At 54.8% G+C, this 23315-nt stretch overlaps 38 non-coding genes across 38 annotated transcripts; all 38 read left to right on the top strand.

The window, feature by feature from the left end:
- The first annotated feature begins 15 nt into the window (after nucleotides 1–15).
- On the top strand, nucleotides 16–87 carry TRNAE-CUC (transfer RNA glutamic acid (anticodon CUC)). The gene has a single exon. It is a non-coding gene; the product is annotated as a tRNA-Glu (tRNA).
- Nucleotides 88–432: 345 nt separating this feature from the next.
- TRNAE-CUC (transfer RNA glutamic acid (anticodon CUC)) lies at nucleotides 433–504 on the top strand. Its single transcript has one exon. It is a non-coding gene; the product is annotated as a tRNA-Glu (tRNA).
- Nucleotides 505–849: 345 nt separating this feature from the next.
- TRNAE-CUC (transfer RNA glutamic acid (anticodon CUC)) lies at nucleotides 850–921 on the top strand. Its single transcript has one exon. It is a non-coding gene; the product is annotated as a tRNA-Glu (tRNA).
- A 345-nt stretch (nucleotides 922–1266) lies between these two features.
- TRNAE-CUC (transfer RNA glutamic acid (anticodon CUC)) lies at nucleotides 1267–1338 on the top strand. The gene has a single exon. It is a non-coding gene; the product is annotated as a tRNA-Glu (tRNA).
- A 345-nt stretch (nucleotides 1339–1683) lies between these two features.
- Nucleotides 1684–1755, top strand: TRNAE-CUC (transfer RNA glutamic acid (anticodon CUC)). The gene has a single exon. It is a non-coding gene; the product is annotated as a tRNA-Glu (tRNA).
- A 345-nt stretch (nucleotides 1756–2100) lies between these two features.
- On the top strand, nucleotides 2101–2172 carry TRNAE-CUC (transfer RNA glutamic acid (anticodon CUC)). The gene has a single exon. It is a non-coding gene; the product is annotated as a tRNA-Glu (tRNA).
- Nucleotides 2173–2517: 345 nt separating this feature from the next.
- On the top strand, nucleotides 2518–2589 carry TRNAE-CUC (transfer RNA glutamic acid (anticodon CUC)). The gene has a single exon. It is a non-coding gene; the product is annotated as a tRNA-Glu (tRNA).
- A 762-nt stretch (nucleotides 2590–3351) lies between these two features.
- On the top strand, nucleotides 3352–3423 carry TRNAE-CUC (transfer RNA glutamic acid (anticodon CUC)). Its single transcript has one exon. It is a non-coding gene; the product is annotated as a tRNA-Glu (tRNA).
- Nucleotides 3424–3768: 345 nt separating this feature from the next.
- On the top strand, nucleotides 3769–3840 carry TRNAE-CUC (transfer RNA glutamic acid (anticodon CUC)). The gene has a single exon. It is a non-coding gene; the product is annotated as a tRNA-Glu (tRNA).
- Nucleotides 3841–4185: 345 nt separating this feature from the next.
- Nucleotides 4186–4257, top strand: TRNAE-CUC (transfer RNA glutamic acid (anticodon CUC)). Its single transcript has one exon. It is a non-coding gene; the product is annotated as a tRNA-Glu (tRNA).
- A 345-nt stretch (nucleotides 4258–4602) lies between these two features.
- On the top strand, nucleotides 4603–4674 carry TRNAE-CUC (transfer RNA glutamic acid (anticodon CUC)). Its single transcript has one exon. It is a non-coding gene; the product is annotated as a tRNA-Glu (tRNA).
- A 345-nt stretch (nucleotides 4675–5019) lies between these two features.
- Nucleotides 5020–5091, top strand: TRNAE-CUC (transfer RNA glutamic acid (anticodon CUC)). Its single transcript has one exon. It is a non-coding gene; the product is annotated as a tRNA-Glu (tRNA).
- A 345-nt stretch (nucleotides 5092–5436) lies between these two features.
- Nucleotides 5437–5508, top strand: TRNAE-CUC (transfer RNA glutamic acid (anticodon CUC)). Its single transcript has one exon. It is a non-coding gene; the product is annotated as a tRNA-Glu (tRNA).
- Nucleotides 5509–5853: 345 nt separating this feature from the next.
- On the top strand, nucleotides 5854–5925 carry TRNAE-CUC (transfer RNA glutamic acid (anticodon CUC)). The gene has a single exon. It is a non-coding gene; the product is annotated as a tRNA-Glu (tRNA).
- A 345-nt stretch (nucleotides 5926–6270) lies between these two features.
- TRNAE-CUC (transfer RNA glutamic acid (anticodon CUC)) lies at nucleotides 6271–6342 on the top strand. Its single transcript has one exon. It is a non-coding gene; the product is annotated as a tRNA-Glu (tRNA).
- Nucleotides 6343–7104: 762 nt separating this feature from the next.
- TRNAE-CUC (transfer RNA glutamic acid (anticodon CUC)) lies at nucleotides 7105–7176 on the top strand. Its single transcript has one exon. It is a non-coding gene; the product is annotated as a tRNA-Glu (tRNA).
- Nucleotides 7177–7521: 345 nt separating this feature from the next.
- TRNAE-CUC (transfer RNA glutamic acid (anticodon CUC)) lies at nucleotides 7522–7593 on the top strand. Its single transcript has one exon. It is a non-coding gene; the product is annotated as a tRNA-Glu (tRNA).
- Nucleotides 7594–8355: 762 nt separating this feature from the next.
- TRNAE-CUC (transfer RNA glutamic acid (anticodon CUC)) lies at nucleotides 8356–8427 on the top strand. Its single transcript has one exon. It is a non-coding gene; the product is annotated as a tRNA-Glu (tRNA).
- Nucleotides 8428–8772: 345 nt separating this feature from the next.
- Nucleotides 8773–8844, top strand: TRNAE-CUC (transfer RNA glutamic acid (anticodon CUC)). The gene has a single exon. It is a non-coding gene; the product is annotated as a tRNA-Glu (tRNA).
- Nucleotides 8845–9189: 345 nt separating this feature from the next.
- On the top strand, nucleotides 9190–9261 carry TRNAE-CUC (transfer RNA glutamic acid (anticodon CUC)). The gene has a single exon. It is a non-coding gene; the product is annotated as a tRNA-Glu (tRNA).
- A 345-nt stretch (nucleotides 9262–9606) lies between these two features.
- On the top strand, nucleotides 9607–9678 carry TRNAE-CUC (transfer RNA glutamic acid (anticodon CUC)). Its single transcript has one exon. It is a non-coding gene; the product is annotated as a tRNA-Glu (tRNA).
- A 345-nt stretch (nucleotides 9679–10023) lies between these two features.
- On the top strand, nucleotides 10024–10095 carry TRNAE-CUC (transfer RNA glutamic acid (anticodon CUC)). Its single transcript has one exon. It is a non-coding gene; the product is annotated as a tRNA-Glu (tRNA).
- A 345-nt stretch (nucleotides 10096–10440) lies between these two features.
- TRNAE-CUC (transfer RNA glutamic acid (anticodon CUC)) lies at nucleotides 10441–10512 on the top strand. The gene has a single exon. It is a non-coding gene; the product is annotated as a tRNA-Glu (tRNA).
- A 762-nt stretch (nucleotides 10513–11274) lies between these two features.
- Nucleotides 11275–11346, top strand: TRNAE-CUC (transfer RNA glutamic acid (anticodon CUC)). The gene has a single exon. It is a non-coding gene; the product is annotated as a tRNA-Glu (tRNA).
- A 345-nt stretch (nucleotides 11347–11691) lies between these two features.
- Nucleotides 11692–11763, top strand: TRNAE-CUC (transfer RNA glutamic acid (anticodon CUC)). The gene has a single exon. It is a non-coding gene; the product is annotated as a tRNA-Glu (tRNA).
- A 345-nt stretch (nucleotides 11764–12108) lies between these two features.
- TRNAE-CUC (transfer RNA glutamic acid (anticodon CUC)) lies at nucleotides 12109–12180 on the top strand. The gene has a single exon. It is a non-coding gene; the product is annotated as a tRNA-Glu (tRNA).
- A 345-nt stretch (nucleotides 12181–12525) lies between these two features.
- TRNAE-CUC (transfer RNA glutamic acid (anticodon CUC)) lies at nucleotides 12526–12597 on the top strand. Its single transcript has one exon. It is a non-coding gene; the product is annotated as a tRNA-Glu (tRNA).
- Nucleotides 12598–13359: 762 nt separating this feature from the next.
- On the top strand, nucleotides 13360–13431 carry TRNAE-CUC (transfer RNA glutamic acid (anticodon CUC)). Its single transcript has one exon. It is a non-coding gene; the product is annotated as a tRNA-Glu (tRNA).
- Nucleotides 13432–13776: 345 nt separating this feature from the next.
- Nucleotides 13777–13848, top strand: TRNAE-CUC (transfer RNA glutamic acid (anticodon CUC)). Its single transcript has one exon. It is a non-coding gene; the product is annotated as a tRNA-Glu (tRNA).
- Nucleotides 13849–15444: 1596 nt separating this feature from the next.
- Nucleotides 15445–15516, top strand: TRNAE-CUC (transfer RNA glutamic acid (anticodon CUC)). The gene has a single exon. It is a non-coding gene; the product is annotated as a tRNA-Glu (tRNA).
- A 345-nt stretch (nucleotides 15517–15861) lies between these two features.
- On the top strand, nucleotides 15862–15933 carry TRNAE-CUC (transfer RNA glutamic acid (anticodon CUC)). Its single transcript has one exon. It is a non-coding gene; the product is annotated as a tRNA-Glu (tRNA).
- A 345-nt stretch (nucleotides 15934–16278) lies between these two features.
- Nucleotides 16279–16350, top strand: TRNAE-CUC (transfer RNA glutamic acid (anticodon CUC)). The gene has a single exon. It is a non-coding gene; the product is annotated as a tRNA-Glu (tRNA).
- A 345-nt stretch (nucleotides 16351–16695) lies between these two features.
- Nucleotides 16696–16767, top strand: TRNAE-CUC (transfer RNA glutamic acid (anticodon CUC)). Its single transcript has one exon. It is a non-coding gene; the product is annotated as a tRNA-Glu (tRNA).
- Nucleotides 16768–17529: 762 nt separating this feature from the next.
- On the top strand, nucleotides 17530–17601 carry TRNAE-CUC (transfer RNA glutamic acid (anticodon CUC)). Its single transcript has one exon. It is a non-coding gene; the product is annotated as a tRNA-Glu (tRNA).
- Nucleotides 17602–17946: 345 nt separating this feature from the next.
- Nucleotides 17947–18018, top strand: TRNAE-CUC (transfer RNA glutamic acid (anticodon CUC)). Its single transcript has one exon. It is a non-coding gene; the product is annotated as a tRNA-Glu (tRNA).
- Nucleotides 18019–19614: 1596 nt separating this feature from the next.
- On the top strand, nucleotides 19615–19686 carry TRNAE-CUC (transfer RNA glutamic acid (anticodon CUC)). Its single transcript has one exon. It is a non-coding gene; the product is annotated as a tRNA-Glu (tRNA).
- Nucleotides 19687–20448: 762 nt separating this feature from the next.
- TRNAE-CUC (transfer RNA glutamic acid (anticodon CUC)) lies at nucleotides 20449–20520 on the top strand. Its single transcript has one exon. It is a non-coding gene; the product is annotated as a tRNA-Glu (tRNA).
- A 2430-nt stretch (nucleotides 20521–22950) lies between these two features.
- On the top strand, nucleotides 22951–23022 carry TRNAE-CUC (transfer RNA glutamic acid (anticodon CUC)). The gene has a single exon. It is a non-coding gene; the product is annotated as a tRNA-Glu (tRNA).
- Nucleotides 23023–23315: the final 293 nt, after the last annotated feature.

The following is a 23315-nucleotide window of genomic DNA, read 5'->3' as shown; positions in this document are numbered from 1 at the left end:
AACGGGGCACACCTCTCCCTGGTGGTCTAGTGGCTAGGATTCGGCGCTCTCACCGCCGCGGCCCGGGTTCGATTCCCGGTCAGGGAATTCTTCTTTGCCCTGGTAGCAGCTGGACACTATCGTCTGGGCTTCTGCTTCGTTAAGGGCCAAAAAATGCTCCGCCATCCATCGGCCTGGTTTTCTCAGTTCCGCTGAGCCTTGTCAAGCTTTTCGCGCTTTTACACCCACATGGCCAACTCGGCCAGCTGTTAAGAGACTAGGATAACCCACTGCTAACCAGCTGTAGCTAGAAGTGCCTCCTTCACCCCATTTTGGAGACCTTGGTTCTGACGGAAGAAAGCCGTATTTGCCCACTCCAAAGTGCATCAACGCCATCTTGGGTATTTGCCATTGACTTCGTCTTGCTAGCCTGGGAAGAACAGGGCACACCTCTCCCTGGTGGTCTAGTGGCTAGGATTCGGCGCTCTCACCGCCGCGGCCCGGGTTCGATTCCCGGTCAGGGAATTCTTCTTTGCCCTGGTAGCAGCTGGACACTATCGTCTGGGCTTCTGCTTCGTTAAGGGCCAAAAAATGCTCCGCCATCCATCGGCCTGGTTTTCTCAGTTGCGCTGAGCCTTGTCAAGCTTTTCGCGCTTTTAGGCCCACATGGTCAACTCGGCCAGCTGTTAAGAGACTAGGATAACCCACTGCTAACCAGCTGTAGCTAGAAGTGCCTCCTTCACCCCATTTTGGAGACCTTGGTTCTGACGGAAGAAAGCCGTATTTGCCCACTCCAAAGTGCATCAACGCCATCTTGGGTATTTGCCATTGACTTCGTCTCGCTAGCCTGGGAAGAACGGGGCACACCTCTCCCTGGTGGTCTAGTGGCTAGGATTCGGCGCTCTCACCGCCGCGGCCCGGGTTCGATTCCCGGTCAGGGAATTCTTCTTTGCCCTGGTAGCAGCTGGACACTATCGTCTGGGCTTCTGCTTCGTTAAGGGCCAAAAAATGCTCCGCCATCCATCGGCCTGGTTTTCTCAGTTCCGCTGAGCCTTGTCAAGCTTTTCGCGCTTTTACACCCACATGGCCAACTCGGCCAGCTGTTAAGAGACTAGGATAACCCACTGCTAACCAGCTGTAGCTAGAAGTGCCTCCTTCACCCCATTTTGGAGACCTTGGTTCTGACGGAAGAAAGCCGTATTTGCCCACTCCAAAGTGCATCAACGCCATCTTGGGTATTTGCCATTGACTTCGTCTTGCTAGCCTGGGAAGAACAGGGCACACCTCTCCCTGGTGGTCTAGTGGCTAGGATTCGGCGCTCTCACCGCCGCGGCCCGGGTTCGATTCCCGGTCAGGGAATTCTTCTTTGCCCTGGTAGCAGCTGGACACTATCGTCTGGGCTTCTGCTTCGTTAAGGGCCAAAAAATGCTCCGCCATCCATCGGCCTGGTTTTCTCAGTTGCGCTGAGCCTTGTCAAGCTTTTCGCGCTTTTAGGCCCACATGGCCAACTCGGCCAGCTGTTAAGAGACTAGGATAACCCACTGCTAACCAGCTGTAGCTAGAAGTGCCTCCTTCACCCCATTTTGGAGACCTTGGTTCTGACGGAAGAAAGCCGTATTTGCCCACTCCAAAGTGCATCAACGCCATCTTGGGTATTTGCCATTGACTTCGTCTCGCTAGCCTGGGAAGAACGGGGCACACCTCTCCCTGGTGGTCTAGTGGCTAGGATTCGGCGCTCTCACCGCCGCGGCCCGGGTTCGATTCCCGGTCAGGGAATTCTTCTTTGCCCTGGTAGCAGCTGGACACTATCGTCTGGGCTTCTGCTTCGTTAAGGGCCAAAAAATGCTCCACCATCCATCGGCCTGGTTTTCTCAGTTGCGCTGAGCCTTGTCAAGCTTTTCGCGCTTTTAGGCCCACATGGTCAACTCGGCCAGCTGTTAAGAGACTAGGATAACCCACTGCTAACCAGCTGTAGCTAGAAGTGCCTCCTTCACCCCATTTTGGAGACCTTGGTTCTGACGGAAGAAAGCCGTATTTGCCCACTCCAAAGTGCATCAACGCCATCTTGGGTATTTGCCATTGACTTCGTCTCGCTAGCCTGGGAAGAACGGGGCACACCTCTCCCTGGTGGTCTAGTGGCTAGGATTCGGCGCTCTCACCGCCGCGGCCCGGGTTCGATTCCCGGTCAGGGAATTCTTCTTTGCCCTGGTAGCAGCTGGACACTATCGTCTGGGCTTCTGCTTCGTTAAGGGCCAAAAAATGCTCCGCCATCCATCGGCCTGGTTTTCTCAGTTGCGCTGAGCCTTGTCAAGCTTTTCGCGCTTTTAGGCCCACATGGTCAACTCGGCCAGCTGTTAAGAGACTAGGATAACCCACTGCTAACCAGCTGTAGCTAGAAGTGCCTCCTTCACCCCATTTTGGAGACCTTGGTTCTGACGGAAGAAAGCCGTATTTGCCCACTCCAAAGTGCATCAACGCCATCTTGGGTATTTGCCATTGACTTCGTCTCGCTAGCCTGGGAAGAACAGGGCACACCTCTCCCTGGTGGTCTAGTGGCTAGGATTCGGCGCTCTCACCGCCGCGGCCCGGGTTCGATTCCCGGTCAGGGAATTCTTCTTTGCCCTGGTAGCAGCTGGACACTATCGTCTGGGCTTCTGCTTCGTTAAGGGCCAAAAAATGCTCCGCCATCCATCGGCCTGGTTTTCTCAGTTCCGCTGAGCCTTGTCAAGCTTTTCGCGCTTTTAGGCCCACATGGCCAACTCGGCCAGCTGTTAAGAGACTAGGATAACCCACTGCTAACCAGCTGTAGCTAGAAGTGCCTCCTTCACCCCATTTTGGAGACCTTGGTTCTGACGGAAGAAAGCCGTATTTGCCCACTCCAAAGTGCATCAACGCCATCTTGGGTATTTGCCATTGACTTCGTCTCGCTAGCCTGGGAAAAACGGGGCACACCTCTCCCTGGTGGTCTAGTGGCTAGGATTCGGCACTCTCACCGCCGCGGCCCGGGTTCGATTCCCGGTCAGGGAATTCTTCTTTGCCCTGGTAGCAGCTGGACACTATCGTCTGGGCTTCTGCTTCGTTAAGGGCCAAAAAATGCTCCGCCATCCATCGGCCTGGTTTTCTCAGTTGCGCTGAGCCTTGTCAAGCTTTTCGCGCTTTTAGGCCCACATGGTCAACTCGGCCAGCTGTTAAGAGACTAGGATAACCCACTGCTAACCAGCTGTAGCTAGAAGTGCCTCCTTCACCCCATTTTGGAGACCTTGGTTCTGACGGAAGAAAGCCGTATTTGCCCACTCCAAAGTGCATCAACGCCATCTTGGGTATTTGCCATTGACTTCGTCTCGCTAGCCTGGGAAGAACGGGGCACACCTCTCCCTGGTGGTCTAGTGGCTAGGATTCGGCGCTCTCACCGCCGCGGCCCGGGTTCGATTCCCGGTCAGGGAATTCTTCTTTGCCCTGGTAGCAGCTGGACACTATCGTCTGGGCTTCTGCTTCGTTAAGGGCCAAAAAATGCTCCGCCATCCATCGGCCTGGTTTTCTCAGTTCCGCTGAGCCTTGTCAAGCTTTTCGCGCTTTTACACCCACATGGCCAACTCGGCCAGCTGTTAAGAGACTAGGATAACCCACTGCTAACCAGCTGTAGCTAGAAGTGCCTCCTTCACCCCATTTTGGAGACCTTGGTTCTGACGGAAGAAAGCCGTATTTGCCCACTCCAAAGTGCATCAACGCCATCTTGGGTATTTGCCATTGACTTCGTCTTGCTAGCCTGGGAAGAACAGGGCACACCTCTCCCTGGTGGTCTAGTGGCTAGGATTCGGCGCTCTCACCGCCGCGGCCCGGGTTCGATTCCCGGTCAGGGAATTCTTCTTTGCCCTGGTAGCAGCTGGACACTATCGTCTGGGCTTCTGCTTCGTTAAGGGCCAAAAAATGCTCCGCCATCCATCGGCCTGGTTTTCTCAGTTGCGCTGAGCCTTGTCAAGCTTTTCGCGCTTTTAGGCCCACATGGCCAACTCGGCCAGCTGTTAAGAGACTAGGATAACCCACTGCTAACCAGCTGTAGCTAGAAGTGCCTCCTTCACCCCATTTTGGAGACCTTGGTTCTGACGGAAGAAAGCCGTATTTGCCCACTCCAAAGTGCATCAACGCCATCTTGGGTATTTGCCATTGACTTCGTCTCGCTAGCCTGGGAAGAATGGGGCACACCTCTCCCTGGTGGTCTAGTGGCTAGGATTCGGCGCTCTCACCGCCGCGGCCCGGGTTCGATTCCCGGTCAGGGAATTCTTCTTTGCCCTGGTAGCAGCTGGACACTATCGTCTGGGCTTCTGCTTCGTTAAGGGCCAAAAAATGCTCCGCCATCCATCGGCCTGGTTTTCTCAGTTGCGCTGAGCCTTGTCAAGCTTTTCGCGCTTTTAGGCCCACATGGTCAACTCGGCCAGCTGTTAAGAGACTAGGATAACCCACTGCTAACCAGCTGTAGCTAGAAGTGCCTCCTTCACCCCATTTTGGAGACCTTGGTTCTGACGGAAGAAAGCCGTATTTGCCCACTCCAAAGTGCATCAACGCCATCTTGGGTATTTGCCATTGACTTCGTCTCGCTAGCCTGGGAAGAACGGGGCACACCTCTCCCTGGTGGTCTAGTGGCTAGGATTCGGCGCTCTCACCGCCGCGGCCCGGGTTCGATTCCCGGTCAGGGAATTCTTCTTTGCCCTGGTAGCAGCTGGACACTATCGTCTGGGCTTCTGCTTCGTTAAGGGCCAAAAAATGCTCCGCCATCCATCGGCCTGGTTTTCTCAGTTGCGCTGAGCCTTGTCAAGCTTTTCGCGCTTTTAGGCCCACATGGTCAACTCGGCCAGCTGTTAAGAGACTAGGATAACCCACTGCTAACCAGCTGTAGCTAGAAGTGCCTCCTTCACCCCATTTTGGAGACCTTGGTTCTGACGGAAGAAAGCCGTATTTGCCCACTCCAAAGTGCATCAACGCCATCTTGGGTATTTGCCATTGACTTCGTCTCGCTAGCCTGGGAAGAACAGGGCACACCTCTCCCTGGTGGTCTAGTGGCTAGGATTCGGCGCTCTCACCGCCGCGGCCCGGGTTCGATTCCCGGTCAGGGAATTCTTCTTTGCCCTGGTAGCAGCTGGACACTATCGTCTGGGCTTCTGCTTCGTTAAGGGCCAAAAAATGCTCCGCCATCCATCGGCCTGGTTTTCTCAGTTGCGCTGAGCCTTGTCAAGCTTTTCGCGCTTTTAGGCCCACATGGTCAACTCGGCCAGCTGTTAAGAGACTAGGATAACCCACTGCTAACCAGCTGTAGCTAGAAGTGCCTCCTTCACCCCATTTTGGAGACCTTGGTTCTGACGGAAGAAAGCCGTATTTGCCCACTCCAAAGTGCATCAACGCCATCTTGGGTATTTGCCATTGACTTCGTCTCGCTAGCCTGGGAAGAACGGGGCACACCTCTCCCTGGTGGTCTAGTGGCTAGGATTCGGCGCTCTCACCGCCGCGGCCCGGGTTCGATTCCCGGTCAGGGAATTCTTCTTTGCCCTGGTAGCAGCTGGACACTATCGTCTGGGCTTCTGCTTCGTTAAGGGCCAAAAAATGCTCCGCCATCCATCGGCCTGGTTTTCTCAGTTGCGCTGAGCCTTGTCAAGCTTTTCGCGCTTTTAGGCCCACATGGTCAACTCGGCCAGCTGTTAAGAGACTAGGATAACCCACTGCTAACCAGCTGTAGCTAGAAGTGCCTCCTTCACCCCATTTTGGAGACCTTGGTTCTGACGGAAGAAAGCCGTATTTGCCCACTCCAAAGTGCATCAACGCCATCTTGGGTATTTGCCATTGACTTCGTCTCGCTAGCCTGGGAAGAACAGGGCACACCTCTCCCTGGTGGTCTAGTGGCTAGGATTCGGCGCTCTCACCGCCGCGGCCCGGGTTCGATTCCCGGTCAGGGAATTCTTCTTTGCCCTGGTAGCAGCTGGACACTATCGTCTGGGCTTCTGCTTCGTTAAGGGCCAAAAAATGCTCCGCCATCCATCGGCCTGGTTTTCTCAGTTGCGCTGAGCCTTGTCAAGCTTTTCGCGCTTTTAGGCCCACATGGCCAACTCGGCCAGCTGTTAAGAGACTAGGATAACCCACTGCTAACCAGCTGTAGCTAGAAGTGCCTCCTTCACCCCATTTTGGAGACCTTGGTTCTGACGGAAGAAAGCCGTATTTGCCCACTCCAAAGTGCATCAACGCCATCTTGGGTATTTGCCATTGACTTCGTCTCGCTAGCCTGGGAAAAACGGGGCACACCTCTCCCTGGTGGTCTAGTGGCTAGGATTCGGCGCTCTCACCGCCGCGGCCCGGGTTCGATTCCCGGTCAGGGAATTCTTCTTTGCCCTGGTAGCAGCTGGACACTATCGTCTGGGCTTCTGCTTCGTTAAGGGCCAAAAAATGCTCCGCCATCCATTGGCCTGGTTTTCTCAGTTGCGCTGAGCCTTGTCAAGCTTTTCGCGCTTTTAGGCCCACATGGTCAACTCGGCCAGCTGTTAAGAGACTAGGATAACCCACTGCTAACCAGCTGTAGCTAGAAGTGCCTCCTTCACCCCATTTTGGAGACCTTGGTTCTGACGGAAGAAAGCCGTATTTGCCCACTCCAAAGTGCATCAACGCCATCTTGGGTATTTGCCATTGACTTCGTCTCGCTAGCCTGGGAAGAACGGGGCACACCTCTCCCTGGTGGTCTAGTGGCTAGGATTCGGCGCTCTCACCGCCGCGTCCCGGGTTCGATTCCCGGTCAGGGAATTCTTCTTTGCCCTGGTAGCAGCTGGACACTATCGTCTGGGCTTCTGCTTCGTTAAGGGCCAAAAAATGCTCCGCCATCCATCGGCCTGGTTTTCTCAGTTCCGCTGAGCCTTGTCAAGCTTTTCGCGCTTTTACACCCACATGGCCAACTCGGCCAGCTGTTAAGAGACTAGGATAACCCACTGCTAACCAGCTGTAGCTAGAAGTGCCTCCTTCACCCCATTTTGGAGACCTTGGTTCTGACGGAAGAAAGCCGTATTTGCCCACTCCAAAGTGCATCAACGCCATCTTGGGTATTTGCCATTGACTTCGTCTTGCTAGCCTGGGAAGGACAGGGCACACCTCTCCCTGGTGGTCTAGTGGCTAGGATTCGGCGCTCTCACCGCCGCGGCCCGGGTTCGATTCCCGGTCAGGGAATTCTTCTTTGCCCTGGTAGCAGCTGGACACTATCGTCTGGGCTTCTGCTTCGTTAAGGGCCAAAAAATGCTCCGCCATCCATCGGCCTGGTTTTCTCAGTTGCGCTGAGCCTTGTCAAGCTTTTCGCGCTTTTAGGCCCACATGGTCAACTCGGCCAGCTGTTAAGAGACTAGGATAACCCACTGCTAACCAGCTGTAGCTAGAAGTGCCTCCTTCACCCCATTTTGGAGACCTTGGTTCTGACGGAAGAAAGCCGTATTTGCCCACTCCAAAGTGCATCAACGCCATCTTGGGTATTTGCCATTGACTTCGTCTTGCTAGCCTGGGAAGAACAGGGCACACCTCTCCCTGGTGGTCTAGTGGCTAGGATTCGGCGCTCTCACCGCCGCGGCCCGGGTTCGATTCCCGGTCAGGGAATTCTTCTTTGCCCTGGTAGCAGCTGGACACTATCGTCTGGGCTTCTGCTTCGTTAAGGGCCAAAAAATGCTCCGCCATCCATCGGCCTGGTTTTCTCAGTTGCGCTGAGCCTTGTCAAGCTTTTCGCGCTTTTAGGCCCACATGGCCAACTCGGCCAGCTGTTAAGAGACTAGGATAACCCACTGCTAACCAGCTGTAGCTAGAAGTGCCTCCTTCACCCCATTTTGGAGACCTTGGTTCTGACGGAAGAAAGCCGTATTTGCCCACTCCAAAGTGCATCAACGCCATCTTGGGTATTTGCCATTGACTTCGTCTCGCTAGCCTGGGAAGAACGGGGCACACCTCTCCCTGGTGGTCTAGTGGCTAGGTTTCGGCGCTCTCACCGCCGCGGCCCGGGTTCGATTCCCGGTCAGGGAATTCTTCTTTGCCCTGGTAGCAGCTGGACACTATCGTCTGGGCTTCTGCTTCGTTAAGGGCCAAAAAATGCTCCGCCATCCATCGGCCTGGTTTTCTCAGTTGCGCTGAGCCTTGTCAAGCTTTTCGCGCTTTTAGGCCCACATGGTCAACTCGGCCAGCTGTTAAGAGACTAGGATAACCCACTGCTAACCAGCTGTAGCTAGAAGTGCCTCCTTCACCCCATTTTGGAGACCTTGGTTCTGACGGAAGAAAGCCGTATTTGCCCACTCCAAAGTGCATCAACGCCATCTTGGGTATTTGCCATTGACTTCGTCTCGCTAGCCTGGGAAGAACAGGGCACACCTCTCCCTGGTGGTCTAGTGGCTAGGATTCGGCGCTCTCACCGCCGCGGCCCGGGTTCGATTCCCGGTCAGGGAATTCTTCTTTGCCCTGGTAGCAGCTGGACACTATCGTCTGGGCTTCTGCTTCGTTAAGGGCCAAAAAATGCTCCGCCATCCATCGGCCTGGTTTTCTCAGTTCCGCTGAGCCTTGTCAAGCTTTTCGCGCTTTTAGGCCCACATGGCCAACTCGGCCAGCTGTTAAGAGACTAGGATAACCCACTGCTAACCAGCTGTAGCTAGAAGTGCCTCCTTCACCCCATTTTGGAGACCTTGGTTCTGACGGAAGAAAGCCGTATTTGCCCACTCCAAAGTGCATCAACGCCATCTTGGGTATTTGCCATTGACTTCGTCTCGCTAGCCTGGGAAGAACGGGGCACACCTCTCCCTGGTGGTCTAGTGGCTAGGATTCGGCGCTCTCACCGCCGCGGCCCGGGTTCGATTCCCGGTCAGGGAATTCTTCTTTGCCCTGGTAGCAGCTGGACACTATCGTCTGGGCTTCTGCTTCGTTAAGGGCCAAAAAATGCTCCGCCATCCATCGGCCTGGTTTTCTCAGTTCCGCTGAGCCTTGTCAAGCTTTTCGCGCTTTTAGGCCCACATGGCCAACTCGGCCAGCTGTTAAGAGACTAGGATAACCCACTGCTAACCAGCTGTAGCTAGAAGTGCCTCCTTCACCCCATTTTGGAGACCTTGGTTCTGACGGAAGAAAGCCGTATTTGCCCACTCCAAAGTGCATCAACGCCATCTTGGGTATTTGCCATTGACTTCGTCTCGCTAGCCTGGGAAGAACGGGGCACACCTCTCCCTGGTGGTCTAGTGGCTAGGATTCGGCGCTCTCACCGCCGCGGCCCGGGTTCGATTCCCGGTCAGGGAATTCTTCTTTGCCCTGGTAGCAGCTGGACACTATCGTCTGGGCTTCTGCTTCGTTAAGGGCCAAAAAATGCTCCGCCATCCATCGGCCTGGTTTTCTCAGTTTCGCTGAGCCTTGTCAAGCTTTTCGCGCTTTTAGGCCCACATGGTCAACTCGGCCAGCTGTTAAGAGACTAGGATAACCCACTGCTAACCAGCTGTAGCTAGAAGTGCCTCCTTCACCCCATTTTGGAGACCTTGGTTCTGACGGAAGAAAGCCGTATTTGCCCACTCCAAAGTGCATCAACGCCATCTTGGGTATTTGCCATTGACTTCGTCTCGCTAGCCTGGGAAGAACAGGGCACACCTCTCCCTGGTGGTCTAGTGGCTAGGATTCGGCGCTCTCACCGCCGCGGCCCGGGTTCGATTCCCGGTCAGGGAATTCTTCTTTGCCCTGGTAGCAGCTGGACACTATCGTCTGGGCTTCTGCTTCGTTAAGGGCCAAAAAATGCTCCGCCATCCATCGGCCTGGTTTTCTCAGTTCCGCTGAGCCTTGTCAAGCTTTTCGCGCTTTTACACCCACATGGCCAACTCGGCCAGCTGTTAAGAGACTAGGATAACCCACTGCTAACCAGCTGTAGCTAGAAGTGCCTCCTTCACCCCATTTTGGAGACCTTGGTTCTGACGGAAGAAAGCCGTATTTGCCCACTCCAAAGTGCATCAACGCCATCTTGGGTATTTGCCATTGACTTCGTCTTGCTAGCCTGGGAAGAACAGGGCACACCTCTCCCTGGTGGTCTAGTGGCTAGGATTCGGCGCTCTCACCGCCGCGGCCCGGGTTCGATTCCCGGTCAGGGAATTCTTCTTTGCCCTGGTAGCAGCTGGACACTATCGTCTGGGCTTCTGCTTCGTTAAGGGCCAAAAAATGCTCCGCCATCCATCGGCCTGGTTTTCTCAGTTCCGCTGAGCCTTGTCAAGCTTTTCGCGCTTTTAGGCCCACATGGCCAACTCGGCCAGCTGTTAAGAGACTAGGATAACCCACTGCTAACCAGCTGTAGCTAGAAGTGCCTCCTTCACCCCATTTTGGAGACCTTGGTTCTGACGGAAGAAAGCCGTATTTGCCCACTCCAAAGTGCATCAACGCCATCTTGGGTATTTGCCATTGACTTCGTCTCGCTAGCCTGGGAAGAACGGGGCACACCTCTCCCTGGTGGTCTAGTGGCTAGGATTCGGCGCTCTCACCGCCGCGGCCCGGGTTCGATTCCCGGTCAGGGAATTCTTCTTTGCCCTGGTAGCAGCTGGACACTATCGTCTGGGCTTCTGCTTCGTTAAGGGCCAAAAAATGCTCCGCCATCCATCGGCCTGGTTTTCTCAGTTGCGCTGAGCCTTGTCAAGCTTTTCGCGCTTTTAGGCCCACATGGTCAACTCGGCCAGCTGTTAAGAGACTAGGATAACCCACTGCTAACCAGCTGTAGCTAGAAGTGCCTCCTTCACCCCATTTTGGAGACCTTGGTTCTGACGGAAGAAAGCCGTATTTGCCCACTCCAAAGTGCATCAACGCCATCTTGGGTATTTGCCATTGACTTCGTCTCGCTAGCCTGGGAAGAACGGGGCACACCTCTCCCTGGTGGTCTAGTGGCTAGGATTCGGCGCTCTCACCGCCGCGTCCCGGGTTCGATTCCCGGTCAGGGAATTCTTCTTTGCCCTGGTAGCAGCTGGACACTATCGTCTGGGCTTCTGCTTCGTTAAGGGCCAAAAAATGCTCCGCCATCCATCGGCCTGGTTTTCTCAGTTCCGCTGAGCCTTGTCAAGCTTTTCGCGCTTTTACACCCACATGGCCAACTCGGCCAGCTGTTAAGAGACTAGGATAACCCACTGCTAACCAGCTGTAGCTAGAAGTGCCTCCTTCACCCCATTTTGGAGACCTTGGTTCTGACGGAAGAAAGCCGTATTTGCCCACTCCAAAGTGCATCAACGCCATCTTGGGTATTTGCCATTGACTTCGTCTTGCTAGCCTGGGAAGGACAGGGCACACCTCTCCCTGGTGGTCTAGTGGCTAGGATTCGGCGCTCTCACCGCCGCGGCCCGGGTTCGATTCCCGGTCAGGGAATTCTTCTTTGCCCTGGTAGCAGCTGGACACTATCGTCTGGGCTTCTGCTTCGTTAAGGGCCAAAAAATGCTCCGCCATCCATCGGCCTGGTTTTCTCAGTTGCGCTGAGCCTTGTCAAGCTTTTCGCGCTTTTAGGCCCACATGGTCAACTCGGCCAGCTGTTAAGAGACTAGGATAACCCACTGCTAACCAGCTGTAGCTAGAAGTGCCTCCTTCACCCCATTTTGGAGACCTTGGTTCTGACGGAAGAAAGCCGTATTTGCCCACTCCAAAGTGCATCAACGCCATCTTGGGTATTTGCCATTGACTTCGTCTTGCTAGCCTGGGAAGAACAGGGCACACCTCTCCCTGGTGGTCTAGTGGCTAGGATTCGGCGCTCTCACCGCCGCGGCCCGGGTTCGATTCCCGGTCAGGGAATTCTTCTTTGCCCTGGTAGCAGCTGGACACTATCGTCTGGGCTTCTGCTTCGTTAAGGGCCAAAAAATGCTCCGCCATCCATCGGCCTGGTTTTCTCAGTTGCGCTGAGCCTTGTCAAGCTTTTCGCGCTTTTAGGCCCACATGGCCAACTCGGCCAGCTGTTAAGAGACTAGGATAACCCACTGCTAACCAGCTGTAGCTAGAAGTGCCTCCTTCACCCCATTTTGGAGACCTTGGTTCTGACGGAAGAAAGCCGTATTTGCCCACTCCAAAGTGCATCAACGCCATCTTGGGTATTTGCCATTGACTTCGTCTCGCTAGCCTGGGAAGAACGGGGCACACCTCTCCCTGGTGGTCTAGTGGCTAGGATTCGGCGCTCTCACCGCCGCGGCCCGGGTTCGATTCCCGGTCAGGGAATTCTTCTTTGCCCTGGTAGCAGCTGGACACTATCGTCTGGGCTTCTGCTTCGTTAAGGGCCAAAAAATGCTCCGCCATCCATCGGCCTGGTTTTCTCAGTTGCGCTGAGCCTTGTCAAGCTTTTCGCGCTTTTAGGCCCACATGGTCAACTCGGCCAGCTGTTAAGAGACTAGGATAACCCACTGCTAACCAGCTGTAGCTAGAAGTGCCTCCTTCACCCCATTTTGGAGACCTTGGTTCTGACGGAAGAAAGCCGTATTTGCCCACTCCAAAGTGCATCAACGCCATCTTGGGTATTTGCCATTGACTTCGTCTCGCTAGCCTGGGAAGAACAGGGCACACCTCTCCCTGGTGGTCTAGTGGCTAGGATTCGGCGCTCTCACCGCCGCGGCCCGGGTTCGATTCCCGGTCAGGGAATTCTTCTTTGCCCTGGTAGCAGCTGGACACTATCGTCTGGGCTTCTGCTTCGTTAAGGGCCAAAAAATGCTCCGCCATCCATCGGCCTGGTTTTCTCAGTTGCGCTGAGCCTTGTCAAGCTTTTCGCGCTTTTAGGCCCACATGGTCAACTCGGCCAGCTGTTAAGAGACTAGGATAACCCACTGCTAACCAGCTGTAGCTAGAAGTGCCTCCTTCACCCCATTTTGGAGACCTTGGTTCTGACGGAAGAAAGCCGTATTTGCCCACTCCAAAGTGCATCAACGCCATCTTGGGTATTTGCCATTGACTTCGTCTCGCTAGCCTGGGAAAAACTGGGCACACCTCTCCCTGGTGGTCTAGTGGCTAGGATTCGGCGCTCTCACTGCCGCGGCCCGGGTTCGATTCCCGGTCAGGGAATTCTTCTTTGCCCTGGTAGCAGCTGGACACTATCGTCTGGGCTTCTGCTTCGTTAAGGGCCAAAAAATGCTCCGCCATCCATCGGCCTGGTTTTCTCAGTTGCGCTGAGCCTTGTCAAGCTTTTCGCGCTTTTAGGCCCACATGGTCAACTCGGCCAGCTGTTAAGAGACTAGGATAACCCACTGCTAACCAGCTGTAGCTAGAAGTGCCTCCTTCACCCCATTTTGGAGACCTTGGTTCTGACGGAAGAAAGCCGTATTTGCCCACTCCAAAGTGCATCAACGCCATCTTGGGTATTTGCCATTGACTTCGTCTCGCTAGCCTGGGAAGAACGGGGCACACCTCTCCCTGGTGGTCTAGTGGCTAGGATTCGGCGCTCTCACCGCCGCGGCCCGGGTTCGATTCCCGGTCAGGGAATTCTTCTTTGCCCTGGTAGCAGCTGGACACTATCGTCTGGGCTTCTGCTTCGTTAAGGGCCAAAAAATGCTCCGCCATCCATCGGCCTGCTTTTCTCAGTTGCGCTGAGCCTTGTCAAGCTTTTCGCGCTTTTAGGCCCACATGGCCAACTCGGCCAGCTGTTAAGAGACTAGGATAACCCACTGCTAACCAGCTGTAGCTAGAAGTGCCTCCTTCACCCCATTTTGGAGACCTTGGTTCTGACGGAAGAAAGCCGTATTTGCCCACTCCAAAGTGCATCAACGCCATCTTGGGTATTTGCCATTGACTTCATCTCGCTAGCCTGGGAAGAACGGGGCACACCTCTCCCTGGTGGTCTAGTGGCTAGGATTCGGCGCTCTCACCGCCGCGGCCCGGGTTCGATTCCCGGTCAGGGAATTCTTCTTTGCCCTGGTAGCAGCTGGACACTATCGTCTGGGCTTCTGCTTCGTTAAGGGCCAAAAAATGCTCCGCCATCCATCGGCCTGGTTTTCTCAGTTGCGCTGAGCCTTGTCAAGCTTTTCGCGCTTTTAGGCCCACATGGTCAACTCGGCCAGCTGTTAAGAGACTAGGATAACCCACTGCTAACCAGCTGTAGCTAGAAGTGCCTCCTTCACCCCATTTTGGAGACCTTGGTTCTGACGGAAGAAAGCCGTATTTGCCCACTCCAAAGTGCATCAACGCCATCTTGGGTATTTGCCATTGACTTCGTCTCGCTAGCCTGGGAAGAACGGGGCACACCTCTCCCTGGTGGTCTAGTGGCTAGGATTCGGCGCTCTCTCCGCCGCGGCCAGCGTTCGATTCCCGGTCAGGGAATTCTTCTTTGCCCTGGTAGCAGCTGGACACTATCGTCTGGGCTTCTGCTTCGTTAAGGGCCAAAAAATGCTCCGCCATCCATCCGCCTGGTTTTCTCAGTTGCGCTGAGCCTTGTCAAGCTTTTCGCGCTTTTAGGCCCACATGGTCAACTCGGCCAGCTGTTAAGAGACTAGGATAACCCACTGCTAACCAGCTGTAGCTAGAAGTGCCTCCTTCACCCCATTTTGGAGACCTTGGTTCTGACGGAAGAAAGCCGTATTTGCCCACTCCAAAGTGCATCAACGCCATCTTGGGTATTTGCCATTGACTTCGTCTCGCTAGCCTGGGAAGAACAGGGCACACCTCTCCCTGGTGGTCTAGTGGCTGGGATTCGGCGCTCTCACCGCCGCGGCCCGCGTTCGATTCCCGGTCAGGGAATTCTTCTTTGCCCTGGTAGCAGCTGGACACTATCGTCTGGGCTTCTGCTTCGTTAAGGGCCAAAAAATGCTCCGCCATCCATCGGCCTGGTTTTCTCAGTTCCGCTGAGCCTTGTCAAGCTTTTCGCGCTTTTAGGCCCACATGGCCAACTCGGCCAGCTGTTAAGAGACTAGGATAACCCACTGCTAACCAGCTGTAGCTAGAAGTGCCTCCTTCACCCCATTTTGGAGACCTTGGTTCTGACGGAAGAAAGCCGTATTTGCCCACTCCAAAGTGCATCAACGCCATCTTGGGTATTTGCCATTGACTTCGTCTCGCTAGCCTGGGAAAAACGGGGCACACCTCTCCCTGGTGGTCTAGTGGCTAGGATTCGGGGCTCTCACCGCCGCGGCCCGGGTTCGATTCCCGGTCAGGGAATTCTTCTTTGCCCTGGTAGCAGCTGGACACTATCGTCTGGGCTTCTGCTTCGTTAAGGGCCAAAAAATGCTCCGCCATCCATCGGCCTGGTTTTCTCAGTTGCGCTGAGCCTTGTCAAGCTTTTCGCGCTTTTAGGCCCACATGGTCAACTCGGCCAGCTGTTAAGAGACTAGGATAACCCACTGCTAACCAGCTGTAGCTAGAAGTGCCTCCTTCACCCCATTTTGGAGACCTTGGTTCTGACGGAAGAAAGCCGTATTTGCCCACTCCAAAGTGCATCAACGCCATCTTGGGTATTTGCCATTGACTTCGTCTCGCTAGCCTGGGAAGAACGGGGCACACCTCTCCCTGGTGGTCTAGTGGCTAGGATTCGGCGCTCTCACCGCCGCGGCCCGGGTTCGATTCCCGGTCAGGGAATTCTTCTTTGCCCTGGTAGCAGCTGGACACTATCGTCTGGGCTTCTGCTTCGTTAAGGGCCAAAAAATGCTCCGCCATCCATCGGCCTGGTTTTCTCAGTTGCGCTGAGCCTTGTCAAGCTTTTCGCGCTTTTAGGCCCACATGGTCAACTCGGCCAGCTGTTAAGAGACTAGGATAACCCACTGCTAACCAGCTGTAGCTAGAAGTGCCTCCTTCACCCCATTTTGGAGACCTTGGTTCTGACGGAAGAAAGCCGTATTTGCCCACTCCAAAGTGCATCAACGCCATCTTGGGTATTTGCCATTGACTTCGTCTTGCTAGCCTGGGAAGAACAGGGCACACCTCTCCCTGGTGGTCTAGTGGCTAGGATTCGGCGCTCTCACCGCCGCGGCCCGGGTTCGATTCCCGGTCAGGGAATTCTTCTTTGCCCTGGTAGCAGCTGGACACTATCGTCTGGGCTTCTGCTTCGTTAAGGGCCAAAAAATGCTCCGCCATCCATCGGCCTGGTTTTCTCAGTTGCGCTGAGCCTTGTCAAGCTTTTCGCGCTTTTAGGCCCACATGGCCAACTCGGCCAGCTGTTAAGAGACTAGGATAACCCACTGCTAACCAGCTGTAGCTAGAAGTGCCTCCTTCACCCCATTTTGGAGACCTTGGTTCTGACGGAAGAAAGCCGTATTTGCCCACTCCAAAGTGCATCAACGCCATCTTGGGTATTTGCCATTGACTTCGTCTCGCTAGCCTGGGAAGAACGGGGCACACCTCTCCCTGGTGGTCTAGTGGCTAGGATTCGGCGCTCTCACCGCCGCGGCCCGGGTTCGATTCCCGGTCAGGGAATTCTTCTTTGCCCTGGTAGCAGCTGGACACTATCGTCTGGGCTTCTGCTTCGTTAAGGGCCAAAAAATGCTCCGCCATCCATCGGCCTGGTTTTCTCAGTTGCGCTGAGCCTTGTCAAGCTTTTCGCGCTTTTAGGCCCACATGGTCAACTCGGCCAGCTGTTAAGAGACTAGGATAACCCACTGCTAACCAGCTGTAGCTAGAAGTGCCTCCTTCACCCCATTTTGGAGACCTTGGTTCTGACGGAAGAAAGCCGTATTTGCCCACTCCAAAGTGCATCAACGCCATCTTGGGTATTTGCCATTGACTTCGTCTCGCTAGCCTGGGAAGAACAGGGCACACCTCTCCCTGGTGGTCTAGTGGCTAGGATTCGGCGCTCTCACCGCCGCGGCCCGGGTTCGATTCCCGGTCAGGGAATTCTTCTTTGCCCTGGTAGCAGCTGGACACTATCGTCTGGGCTTCTGCTTCGTTAAGGGCCAAAAAATGCTCCGCCATCCATCGGCCTGGTTTTCTCAGTTGCGCTGAGCCTTGTCAAGCTTTTCGCGCTTTTAGGCCCACATGGTCAACTCGGCCAGCTGTTAAGAGACTAGGATAACCCACTGCTAACCAGCTGTAGCTAGAAGTGCCTCCTTCACCCCATTTTGGAGACCTTGGTTCTGACGGAAGAAAGCCGTATTTGCCCACTCCAAAGTGCATCAACGCCATCTTGGGTATTTGCCATTGACTTCGTCTCGCTAGCCTGGGAAAAACTGGGCACACCTCTCCCTGGTGGTCTAGTGGCTAGGATTCGGCGCTCTCACTGCCGCGGCCCGGGTTCGATTCCCGGTCAGGGAATTCTTCTTTGCCCTGGTAGCAGCTGGACACTATCGTCTGGGCTTCTGCTTCGTTAAGGGCCAAAAAATGCTCCGCCATCCATCGGCCTGGTTTTCTCAGTTGCGCTGAGCCTTGTCAAGCTTTTCGCGCTTTTAGGCCCACATGGTCAACTCGGCCAGCTGTTAAGAGACTAGGATAACCCACTGCTAACCAGCTGTAGCTAGAAGTGCCTCCTTCACCCCATTTTGGAGACCTTGGTTCTGACGGAAGAAAGCCGTATTTGCCCACTCCAAAGTGCATCAACGCCATCTTGGGTATTTGCCATTGACTTCGTCTCGCTAGCCTGGGAAGAACGGGGCACACCTCTCCCTGGTGGTCTAGTGGCTAGGATTCGGCGCTCTCACCGCCGCGGCCCGGGTTCGATTCCCGGTCAGGGAATTCTTCTTTGCCCTGGTAGCAGCTGGACACTATCGTCTGGGCTTCTGCTTCGTTAAGGGCCAAAAAATGCTCCGCCATCCATCGGCCTGCTTTTCTCAGTTGCGCTGAGCCTTGTCAAGCTTTTCGCGCTTTTAGGCCCACATGGCCAACTCGGCCAGCTGTTAAGAGACTAGGATAACCCACTGCTAACCAGCTGTAGCTAGAAGTGCCTCCTTCACCCCATTTTGGAGACCTTGGTTCTGACGGAAGAAAGCCGTATTTGCCCACTCCAAAGTGCATCAACGCCATCTTGGGTATTTGCCATTGACTTCATCTCGCTAGCCTGGGAAGAACGGGGCACACCTCTCCCTGGTGGTCTAGTGGCTAGGATTCGGCGCTCTCACCGCCGCGGCCCGGGTTCGATTCCCGGTCAGGGAATTCTTCTTTGCCCTGGTAGCAGCTGGACACTATCGTCTGGGCTTCTGCTTCGTTAAGGGCCAAAAAATGCTCCGCCATCCATCGGCCTGGTTTTCTCAGTTGCGCTGAGCCTTGTCAAGCTTTTCGCGCTTTTAGGCCCACATGGTCAACTCGGCCAGCTGTTAAGAGACTAGGATAACCCACTGCTAACCAGCTGTAGCTAGAAGTGCCTCCTTCACCCCATTTTGGAGACCTTGGTTCTGACGGAAGAAAGCCGTATTTGCCCACTCCAAAGTGCATCAACGCCATCTTGGGTATTTGCCATTGACTTCGTCTCGCTAGCCTGGGAAGAACGGGGCACACCTCTCCCTGGTGGTCTAGTGGCTAGGATTCGGCGCTCTCTCCGCCGCGGCCCGCGTTCGATTCCCGGTCAGGGAATTCTTCTTTGCCCTGGTAGCAGCTGGACACTATCGTCTGGGCTTCTGCTTCGTTAAGGGCCAAAAAATGCTCCGCCATCCATCCGCCTGGTTTTCTCAGTTGCGCTGAGCCTTGTCAAGCTTTTCGCGCTTTTAGGCCCACATGGTCAACTCGGCCAGCTGTTAAGAGACTAGGATAACCCACTGCTAACCAGCTGTAGCTAGAAGTGCCTCCTTCACCCCATTTTGGAGACCTTGGTTCTGACGGAAGAAAGCCGTATTTGCCCACTCCAAAGTGCATCAACGCCATCTTGGGTATTTGCCATTGACTTCGTCTCGCTAGCCTGGGAAGAACAGGGCACACCTCTCCCTGGTGGTCTAGTGGCTGGGATTCGGCGCTCTCACCGCCGCGGCCCGCGTTCGATTCCCGGTCAGGGAATTCTTCTTTGCCCTGGTAGCAGCTGGACACTATCGTCTGGGCTTCTGCTTCGTTAAGGGCCAAAAAATGCTCCGCCATCCATCGGCCTGGTTTTCTCAGTTCCGCTGAGCCTTGTCAAGCTTTTCGCGCTTTTAGGCCCACATGGCCAACTCGGCCAGCTGTTAAGAGACTAGGATAACCCACTGCTAACCAGCTGTAGCTAGAAGTGCCTCCTTCACCCCATTTTGGAGACCTTGGTTCTGACGGAAGAAAGCCGTATTTGCCCACTCCAAAGTGCATCAACGCCATCTTGGGTATTTGCCATTGACTTCGTCTCGCTAGCCTGGGAAAAACGGGGCACACCTCTCCCTGGTGGTCTAGTGGCTAGGATTCGGGGCTCTCACCGCCGCGGCCCGGGTTCGATTCCCGGTCAGGGAATTCTTCTTTGCCCTGGTAGCAGCTGGACACTATCGTCTGGGCTTCTGCTTCGTTAAGGGCCAAAAAATGCTCCGCCATCCATCGGCCTGGTTTTCTCAGTTGCGCTGAGCCTTGTCAAGCTTTTCGCGCTTTTAGGCCCACATGGTCAACTCGGCCAGCTGTTAAGAGACTAGGATAACCCACTGCTAACCAGCTGTAGCTAGAAGTGCCTCCTTCACCCCATTTTGGAGACCTTGGTTCTGACGGAAGAAAGCCGTATTTGCCCACTCCAAAGTGCATCAACGCCATCTTGGGTATTTGCCATTGACTTCGTCTCGCTAGCCTGGGAAGAACGGGGCACACCTCTCCCTGGTGGTCTAGTGGCTAGGATTCGGCGCTCTCACCGCCGCGGCCCGGGTTCGATTCCCGGTCAGGGAATTCTTCTTTGCCCTGGTAGCAGCTGGACACTATCGTCTGGGCTTCTGCTTCGTTAAGGGCCAAAAAATGCTCCGCCATCCATCGGCCTGGTTTTCTCAGTTCCGCTGAGCCTTGTCAAGCTTTTCGCGCTTTTACACCCACATGGCCAACTCGGCCAGCTGTTAAGAGACTAGGATAACCCACTGCTAACCAGCTGTAGCTAGAAGTGCCTCCTTCACCCCATTTTGGAGACCTTGGTTCTGACGGAAGAAAGCCGTATTTGCCCACTCCAAAGTGCATCAACGCCATCTTGGGTATTTGCCATTGACTTCGTCTTGCTAGCCTGGGAAGAACAGGGCACACCTCTCCCTGGTGGTCTAGTGGCTAGGATTCGGCGCTCTCACCACCGCGGCCCGGGTTCGATTCCCGGTCAGGGAATTCTTCTTTGCCCTGGTAGCAGCTGGACACTATCGTCTGGGCTTCTGCTTCGTTAAGGGCCAAAAAATGCTCCGCCATCCATCGGCCTGGTTTTCTCAGTTGCGCTGAGCCTTGTCAAGCTTTTCGCGCTTTTAGGCCCACATGGCCAACTCGGCCAGCTGTTAAGAGACTAGGATAACCCACTGCTAACCAGCTGTAGCTAGAAGTGCCTCCTTCACCCCATTTTGGAGACCTTGGTTCTGACGGAAGAAAGCCGTATTTGCCCACTCCAAAGTGCATCAACGCCATCTTGGGTATTTGCCATTGACTTCGTCTCGCTAGCCTGGGAAGAACAGGGCACACCTCTCCCTGGTGGTCTAGTGGCTAGGATTCGGCGCTCTCACCGCCGCGGCCCGGGTTCGATTCCCGGTCAGGGAATTCTTCTTTGCCCTGGTAGCAGCTGGACACTATCGTCTGGGCTTCTGCTTCGTTAAGGGCCAAAAAATGCTCCGCCATCCATCGGCCTGGTTTTCTCAGTTGCGCTGAGCCTTGTCAAGCTTTTCGCGCTTTTAGGCCCACATGGTCAACTCGGCCAGCTGTTAAGAGACTAGGATAACCCACTGCTAACCAGCTGTAGCTAGAAGTGCCTCCTTCACCCCATTTTGGAGACCTTGGTTCTGACGGAAGAAAGCCGTATTTGCCCACTCCAAAGTGCATCAACGCCATCTTGGGTATTTGCCATTGACTTCGTCTCGCTAGCCTGGGAAGAACGGGGCACACCTCTCCCTGGTGGTCTAGTGGCTAGGATTCGGCGCTCTCACCGCCGCGGCCTGGGTTCGATTCCCGGTCAGGGAATTCTTCTTTGCCCTGGTAGCAGCTGGACACTATCGTCTGGGCTTCTGCTTCGTTAAGGGCCAAAAAATGCTCCGCCATCCATCGGCCTGGTTTTCTCAGTTGCGCTGAGCCTTGTCAAGCTTTTCGCGCTTTTAGGCCCACATGGTCAACTCGGCCAGCTGTTAAGAGACTAGGATAACCCACTGCTAACCAGCTGTAGCTAGAAGTGCCTCCTTCACCCCATTTTGGAGACCTTGGTTCTGACGGAAGAAAGCCGTATTTGCCCACTCCAAAGTGCATCAACGCCATCTTGGGTATTTGCCATTGACTTCGTCTCGCTAGCCTGGGAAGAACAGGGCACACCTCTCCCTGGTGGTCTAGTGGCTGGGATTCGGCGCTCTCACCGCCGCGGCCCGCGTTCGATTCCCGGTCAGGGAATTCTTCTTTGCCCTGGTAGCAGCTGGACACTATCGTCTGGGCTTCTGCTTCGTTAAGGGCCAAAAAATGCTCCGCCATCCATCGGCCTGGTTTTCTCAGTTGCGCTGAGCCTTGTCAAGCTTTTCGCGCTTTTCGGCCCACATGGTCAACTCGGCCAGCTGTTAAGAGACTAGGATAACCCACTGCTAACCAGCTGTAGCTAGAAGTGCCTCCTTCACCCCATTTTGGAGACCTTGGTTCTGACGGAAGAAAGCCGTATTTGCCCACTCCAAAGTGCATCAACGCCATCTTGGGTATTTGCCATTGACTTCGTCTCGCTAGCCTGGGAAGAACGGGGCACACCTCTCCCTGGTGGTCTAGTGGCTAGGATTCGGCGCTCTCACCGCCGCGGCCCAGGTTCGATTCCCGGTCAGGGAATTCTTCTTTGCCCTGGTAGCAGCTGGACACTATCGTCTGGGCTTCTGCTTCGTTAAGGGCCAAAAAATGCTCCGCCATCCATCGGCCTGGTTTTCTCAGTTGCGCTGAGCCTTGTCAAGCTTTTCGCGCTTTTAGGCCCACATGGTCAACTCGGCCAGCTGTTAAGAGACTAGGATAACCCACTGCTAACCAGCTGTAGCTAGAAGTGCCTCCTTCACCCCATTTTGGAGACCTTGGTTCTGACGGAAGAAAGCCGTATTTGCCCACTCCAAAGTGCATCAACGCCATCTTGGGTATTTGCCATTGACTTCGTCTCGCTAGCCTGGGAAGAACAGGGCACACCTCTCCCTGGTGGTCTAGTGGCTAGGATTCGGCGCTCTCACCGCCGCAGCCCGGGTTCGATTCCCGGTCAGGGAATTCTTCTTTGCCCTGGTAGCAGCTGGACACTATCGTCTGGGCTTCTGCTTCGTTAAGGGCCAAAAAATGCTCCGCCATCCATCGGCCTGGTTTTCTCAGTTCCGCTGAGCCTTGTCAAGCTTTTCGCGCTTTTAGGCCCACATGGCCAACTCGGCCAGCTGTTAAGAGACTAGGATAACCCACTGCTAACCAGCTGTAGCTAGAAGTGCCTCCTTCACCCCATTTTGGAGACCTTGGTTCTGACGGAAGAAAGCCGTATTTGCCCACTCCAAAGTGCATCAACGCCATCTTGGGTATTTGCCATTGACTTCGTCTTGCTAGCCTGGGAAGAACAGGGCACACCTCTCCCTGGTGGTCTAGTGGCTAGGATTTGGCGCTCTCACCGCCGCGGCCCGGGTTCGATTCCCGGTCAGGGAATTCTTCTTTGCCCTGGTAGCAGCTGGACACTATCGTCTGGGCTTCTGCTTCGTTAAGGGCCAAAAAATGCTCCGCCATCCATCGGCCTGGTTTTCTCAGTTGCGCTGAGCCTTGTCAAGCTTTTCGCGCTTTTAGGCCCACATGGCCAACTCGGCCAGCTGTTAAGAGACTAGGATAACCCACTGCTAACCAGCTGTAGCTAGAAGTGCCTCCTTCACCCCATTTTGGAGACCTTGGTTCTGACGGAAGAAAGCCGTATTTGCCCACTCCAAAGTGCATCAACGCCATCTTGGGTATTTGCCATTGACTTCGTCTCGCTAGCCTGGGAAAAACGGGGCACACCTCTCCCTGGTGGTCTAGTGGCTAGGATTCGGCGCTCTCACCGCCGCGGCCCGGGTTCGATTCCCGGTCAGGGAATTCTTCTTTGCCCTGGTAGCAGCTGGACACTATCGTCTGGGCTTCTGCTTCGTTAAGGGCCAAAAAATGCTCCGCCATCCATCGGCCTGGTTTTCTCAGTTGCGCTGAGCCTTGTCAAGCTTTTCGCGCTTTTAGGCCCACATGGTCAACTCGGCCAGCTGTTAAGAGACTAGGATAACCCACTGCTAACCAGCTGTAGCTAGAAGTGCCTCCTTCACCCCATTTTGGAGACCTTGGTTCTGACGGAAGAAAGCCGTATTTGCCCACTCCAAAGTGCATCAACGCCATCTTGG

The sequence above is a fragment of the Lithobates pipiens genome, unplaced genomic scaffold (genome assembly GCF_037356315.1).
Source record: "Lithobates pipiens isolate NorthernLeopardFrog02 unplaced genomic scaffold, aLitPip1_a1.2 Scaffold_1, whole genome shotgun sequence".
Classification (NCBI taxonomy): domain Eukaryota; kingdom Metazoa; phylum Chordata; class Amphibia; order Anura; family Ranidae; genus Lithobates; species Lithobates pipiens.
Note: the sequence above shows the minus strand (reverse complement) of the source record. Positions and strands in the feature narration are given on the sequence as shown.